Source organism: Hyperolius riggenbachi, chromosome 9 (assembly GCF_040937935.1).
Source record: "Hyperolius riggenbachi isolate aHypRig1 chromosome 9, aHypRig1.pri, whole genome shotgun sequence".
NCBI lineage: Eukaryota > Metazoa > Chordata > Amphibia > Anura > Hyperoliidae > Hyperolius > Hyperolius riggenbachi.
The window spans coordinates 199,080,675-199,087,880 of record NC_090654.1 but is presented as its reverse complement, the minus strand read 5'-3'; positions in this window follow the sequence as shown (position 1 = coordinate 199,087,880).

Genomic DNA, 7,206 nt, shown 5'->3' with positions numbered 1-7,206 from the left:
TGGGGAGAAAGCGATGCGATCGGCGGGGATGTTGAAATCTCCAACCTGTCAGAAATAAGCGGCCACAAACAGGACGTAGATTTCAACTAGCGTGGTCCGGAAATGGCTTAAAAAAAACTAACAAAACACTCCCTTTAAAATGACCAATTTGATAGAAATGCAATCTGGATTTTGTACCAGTAATCTGCATTTGGCTTCTAGATATGACAATCTATAATCTAGAAATATGGGTATTATGGTTTTATTGCCAATTATTAACAGCTACAAATGTGATCATGTAAAATTGTAATGCTTTAAGGATAACTGAAGTGAGAGGTATATGGAGGCTGCTATATTTATACAATTTGTGGTGGGAGCACCTGGCGCTCAGAATGATGAGCCAAAGTAATAAAAATGTAGACAGTCACAATATTTGATCAGTCGAGCATCAAATGCGGGGAAGCACTGTAGGGGCGGCAACGCCTCACTCAACCCACAGTGAATTGCCCGTCTTACACAAGTCTCGTAACAGTACCTCTAGACTGGATCAAATACCCCAACCGAAGATGGTGCCTTTTCCTCCTGTGGTGTAATCCGTTCCGGAATATGAAGGAAAGAGAAGGATCAATAGCGCAGCTGGGATCAAAGCTCGCGCGGAGATACTCCGTCCTTCCCTCTCCACATCCGCCGGTAGTGACGTCACCCTCTGCGTTTCACCGCTCTCCAACCAAGTGTCGGCTTACTTCCTGGATAAGGGCATACAGAGGGGACAAAACTAATTGTGCAGACTGCGCTAAGTGTTGGTAACGCTGCGCATAAGAATGCACTTACAGGATGGATTCTTGATTTTATTGCATATAAAAATTGTGTATCCCGATCCGGATTTCGGCCTCACGCCTTCATCAGGGGATACTTTGTAAAGACTGAGCAAGATTTATATAGATGTACATAATTGAATGGATCCTCCTCCCACCACTCCCATTAATTAGCCGACAGTACAGGAGGCAGGAAGGGACAATTGTGTGTCCTAGAGTTACAATATATGTACAATCAGATAAATACGGATGATACTACTATATCAAAGAAGCTATGATAATGCATAAACATATTCAGCAGACTAAAACATATAAAAGCTAATCATAAAACTGGTTATTCATCTCTAATAAAACAATTAAGATCAATATGGGCATTTAAACCCCCTGGTCTCAGTGTATCTAACTGATAGATCCATCGTGTCTCTAATTGGGATAACGTTTTGATAATATTTCCACCCCTCCAATTAGGCTTAACACAATCGATTGCAAAGCATCTTATACCATCAGGGGACTTATTATGACACTCAGCAAAATGCTCCGGAATACTATGTGACTTATCATCAGGATGTTGAATGTTATAAATGTGTTCCGAAAAGCGTTTCTTGGTCATTCTGCCCGTGCGGCCCACGTATTGCAGACCGCACGGACAGATGACCAAATATACTACATATTTGGTAGTGCAAGTAAGAAATTGGTGAATTTTGAACTCCTTCCCATTCACCCGAGAATTAAAAGTTTTTGTGACTCTCCCCCCAAACTCACAAATTTTACAAAGATGACTCTTTTTACATGGAAAAAAGCCCTTCAAATTGGGGAACATGTAGGGCCTTTGTATGGAAATGGAATTTTTTACCAATTTACTACTCATGTTGGGTGGCCTTCTAAAAATTATGCGGGGTTTTTTGGGGAGATTGGGGCCCAGGATCGGGTCCTGTTTAAGAATACCCCAATTTTTCTCCATGACGTGTCTAACGTGATGATGATCCTTTGAAAAGGTGGTAATAAAGGAAAACTCATTTTTGGAGTTGTCTCTAGCCTGTGAGGGCTTTTTTAATAATCTGGCTGGACGTCCTTCCTGTAGGACTTTTTCTCTGTCCCTACGTACACTATTCGCGTCATATCCCTTAGATAAAAACCGTTCTTCTATAATGTGAGATTGCTCCCAGTAGTCAGACTCAAAGGAGCAATTTCTCATGACTCTGCAAAATTGTCCTCTAGGGGCATTGCTGAGCCATGGACGGTAATGACAGCTGTCATACCTAATATAAGAATTGCGGTCTGTTCCCTTAAAGAAAATTCAATTATGTACATCTATATAAATCTTGCTCAGTCTGTACAAAGTATCCCCTGATGAAGGCGTGAGGCCGAAATCCGGATCGGGATACACAATTTTTATATGCAATAAAATCAAGAATCCATCCTGTAAGTGCATTCTTATGCGCAGCGTTACCAACACTTAGCGCAGTCTGCACAATTAGTTTTGTCCCCTCTGTATGCCCTTATCCAGGAAGTAAGACACTTGGTTGGAGAGCGGTGAAACGCAGAGGGTGACGTCACTACCGGCGGATGTGGACAGGGAAGGACGGAGTATCTCCGCGCGAGCTTTGAGCCCAGCTGCGCTATTGATCCTTCTCTTTCCTTCATATTCCGGAACGGATTACACCACAGGAGGAAAAGGCACCATCTTCGGTTGGGGTATTTGATCCAGTCTAGAGGTACTGTTACGAGACTTGTGTAAGACGGGCAATTCACTGTGGGTTGAGAGAGGCGTTGCCGCCCCTACAGTGCTTCCCCGCATTTGATGCTCGACTGATCAAATATTGTGACTGTCTACATTTTTATTACTTTGGCTCATCATTCTGAGCGCCAGGTGCTCCCACCACAAATTGTATTACTTTTCTTTAGGGGTTGAGGACTGACCCTGAGTACACCCAGGCTGCTCTATCCACTAGTGCGCGACTGTTTGCTCCTCCTTTTTTTACTGTTTCTCTCCACAGGCTGCTATATTTAGTTCCTTGTAAATAAATCCAGTTGCCTGGCAGTCCTGCTGATCTATTTGGCTGCAGTAGTGTTTAAATAACACCAGCAACAAGCATGCAGCTAATCGTCAGATCAGATTAAAATGCTGAAAGCATTAAACGCAAAGGATCAACAGGAGAGCCAGGCAACTGGTATTGTTTAACCACTTAAGTACCAGCGATGTCTGCCCCCTTAAGGACCAGAGACTGCTGGTACAATAACGACGGTATCCCGACGAATCGACGCATATACCTGCTGAGCCGGTCAGGAGCCGCTTTCATTGGCTCCTGACCGTGTCTATCAATGTAAGCCTATGGGAGTTGCTTGCATTGATAGACACAATGAAATCGGCTCCTGACCGGCTCACAGGGCTCTGCCGTCATAGAGACAGGCAGAGCAAGTGAGTTGCGACAGGACACGGTGGGGATTCAGTGGCGAGATCAGAAGGAGCGACGAAAATGGCAGATGCGCGCTGCGGCGGTGATTGAAATCTATGCCCTGCCAGCCAGGTAACCACCAAAACAGGGTATAGATCTCAATCACCTCGGTCCTTAAGAAGTTAAAAGGAACTAAATATGACAGCCTTCATATCCCTCTCGTTACAGTTGTCCTTTCCGGCCTGGAACCCACTATCGCAATTGTTAGTGATTTGTGATAACGTTTTGCCAGCGATTTTGGGAGCGCTGCTGCTCCTATACATTGATTAGAATGGAAATGCTCACAAAATGCTGCATGTCCTGCTATTACGATTTCCTTAATTGCAATCGCTCTAGTGGAATCTGTACCACCCATTTACATTAGTAGAGGCTTTAGGGAAATCGGTAGTGATTGAAAGTGCTCCCTAAACGCTAAAAAAAATACCAAAAACGCTCTAATGGGTTCTAGGCCTAATAATGCTTGTGCTCACTTTAACCGACTGTCACTATTACAAAAGGGGAGGGGGGGAGGCAATCTGCAAACCTACACATTTCACAATTATGCCATACCTGCGCTTATATTCGTTGGTGATGACTATTGAAGGTGTCCTCATGAACCACTGGTACGGATATTCTCTCCATGCTGGAACAACCACTGGAGACATTGGTGCTTAGTGCTGTATTTATCAGATGACCTTTGGCAGATGGCGAAGACCAAGTTGAAGAACTACTAATGGATTTGAATAGGTTTATTAAAAAGACCAATGCATTTCAAAGGGTGAAACTACCTTCAAAATGTGACTGATCACACATAAAATGATGTACATACACAAACATGTTGGTAGCCACCATACTAAATATACAGTGCAAAGTACTTGTAAAAAACAAAACAAAACAAAAAACACTGCGTAGTGAGACTGTTCTCCTGCTGGACTCTCCAAGTCAGGGCTGGTGCACAAGAGCGCTTCTGAGCACTTTTAAAAACTGTAACGCTTTGATGGATCACACCAGAACGATGTGATTTTTTTCCCCAAACAAATGCAGGTCCTGCAGCATTTCTGAGGAGACTCAGCCTTAAAAGCAAGTATTAGTAGTTAGGAAAAGTGGAAAATCGCTCTAAAAAAAAAAAACGCTATAGCAGAGCAATTTTCCAAGCCTTTTTTTTTTTTTTTTAGAGGCTGTTCACTTCCAGCTCAAACTGTACAAAACTTAAAAACTGCTACAACAAAATGCTCCAAGAATTGCTAGGCATACCCAGAAAATCGCTAGGCACATGCCTGAAATCGCTCTGAAATATCGCTTCCAAAAATGCTTAGCGTTTACGATTCTGCTAGCACTTTTAGGTGTGCACCAGCCCCCTGAGATAAAATAGCAGTTTACTCAATCAAGACAATAACTGATGTAGCAAGCTCATGGAGCAATGCAAGTACACAGTGCAAAAACTAAAAGTGGTCATACATCAGGCGAATTAGCAGGCAATCGATCATCCGATTATAAATCGGATAAAAATCAGTGCCACCACGTGCATGCCCAATTGACGATGCTGCCAATTTCGGGCCGAAAGTGGTCGCATTAATCGGTCAGACATGCTACAAAAATGTTGTGCAGACTTGCTCAGTTGGGTGCACGACGGTATCGCGAGCGACGAAACCCCGAAGCAGTTCCCACAATATGTAAATGTGTGTTTATACATTAGCTAACGCTAGGCTAGCTACATGATAAAAAAAAGAAAGTAGGTGAAAAAAACCCCACCCGCGGCCAAGCACCGCAAAAAAACAAAACACCTGGGTGGTTAAAGGGGCACTATGGCGAAAAACTGTAAAATTTAAAATATGTGCAAACATAAACAAATAAGAAGTACGTTTTATGCAGAGTAAAATGAGTCATAAATTACTTTTCTCCTATGTTGCTGTCACTTACAGTAGGTAGTAGAAATCTGACAGAAGCGACAGGTTTTGGATTAGTCCATCTCTTCATGGGGGATTCTCTGGGATTTATTCATTTGCAAAAGCACTTACTGAATGGCAGTTGCTCTGTCCAACTGCCAAAAAACTGTGTAGCAAGCAGGGAAGCTGGCCAGCATCATTGTTTAATTTTTTTTCGGGAATATCTTTATAAAGAATAAAAGCTTTGCGGAGAATCCCTATGAACAGATGGACTAGACCAAAAGATGTCACTTCTGTCAGATTTCTACTACCTACTGTGAGTGACAGCAACATAGGAGAAAGGTAATTTATGGCTCATTTTACTCTGGAAAAGCATACTTCTTATTTGTCTATGTATGCACATATTTTAAATTTTTCACCATAGTGCCCCTTTAAACCCAGACTGCCTCTCTCCCCATCAGAAAGTCCTACAGCATCAAAGCCATGTATTCCTCCTGTACCTTGTTGAAAGCCCCCCAGCTGCTCTGCCCACAAAGTGGTATGACAGAGAAGCACGGATGGCTCAGGTACCTTTCCATTCTAGCAGAAATTGACCAGGCTCTGTGCAGTCCTTTTTAGGGACATCACTACCACCACTAGTGTTGAACTGGTGAGATCTACATCTGTAACCTCTGGAACAGACAGGTACCTGTGTTCTTCATGCTTCCGTACTGCTCCACCCTGCAAGTTGGGGAAATCAGCCAATGGACTTCTAACAGGGGACACCGGAAATAAGGAGGTGGATGGTTGCAGAAGATTCAGTGAGGGATGTGGAAGAGGGATGCATTTAAACCTGTGAGGAAGAAAAGTTTAAAAGTTCCTTAGCTAAACAGTGGGAAGCATCTGAATGGTCCAGAGCCTTCCCAGATACTAGAGTCCATCGCTGCTGCCCGAGACCCTCTTCTTTTTGCTCTTTTTTCTCCAAACAGGGCATGCACAAGAACGTCTGCACATGCTCTGAACAAAACCGCTCGTGCATGAAGGAAAAGGCTGTGCATGAGCGGTTTCATTTTCCGAGGCATGTGCAGACCGTATTCGGGCATTAGCAACACATAATGGCTGTGCATTTCTTTACACTTATGTAAGTGCAGTCAGGGCTGGATTCAAGCAACATTCCTGTTTCCTCAAATAAGTACCTTGGCTTATATTCAAATCAGTCTCTTTAGACGGTAAGCTAGTAAGGGGCAGGCTTCTCTGCTTTGCGTCTTGTACATTGCTGTGCATTTTGTTAATCACTACGTATAGCCATTATAACCAATATCTGTATTTTATGAACCCATGTTTGTTTTCTTACACAGCACAGCACAATGAAAGATAATGGCGCTATAAAATCATTCATATATTTGAGAATATATGGCAACATAGGAGATTGCCTGCAGCACTTTTAATAATACTCTACTTTAATAATACCAACATTTGTATAGTGCTTTTCTCCTGTTGGACTCAAAGCGTTTGAGAGCTGCAGCCACTAAGGGCGCACTCAATAGGGCACCCTGCAGTGTTATGAAGACTTGCCCAAGGACTACTTACTGAATGGGTACTGCTTTACTGAATTGGAACAGCCAAGATGCAAACTCTGGTGTTAGAGGTGGTGCCCTTAAAGGAGAACTGTAGTGAGAGGTATATGGAGGCTGCCATATTTATTTACTTTTAAGCAATACCAGTTGCCTGGCTGTCCTGCTGATCCTCTGCCTCTAATACTTTTAGCCCTAGACCCTGAACAAGCATGCAGCAGATCAGATGTTTCTGACATTCTTGTCAAATATGACAAGATTAGCTGCATGCTTGTATCTGGTGTACTTCACAATACTGCAGGCAGATAGCTCAGCAGAGCTGCCAGGCAACTGGTATTGCTTAAAAGGAAATCAATATGGCAGCCTCCATATACCTCTCACTACAGTTCTCCTTTAACCAATACACTATCCAGCAAATAACTGCAGGATCTTAGGGCACATAATAATAGGCTAAAAGGATTTCTGCCTGGCTATACTCAAAATTGTACACTCTTAATTCTAAAGGTAGCCATATATCAGGCAACTTGGTGGCCATCCA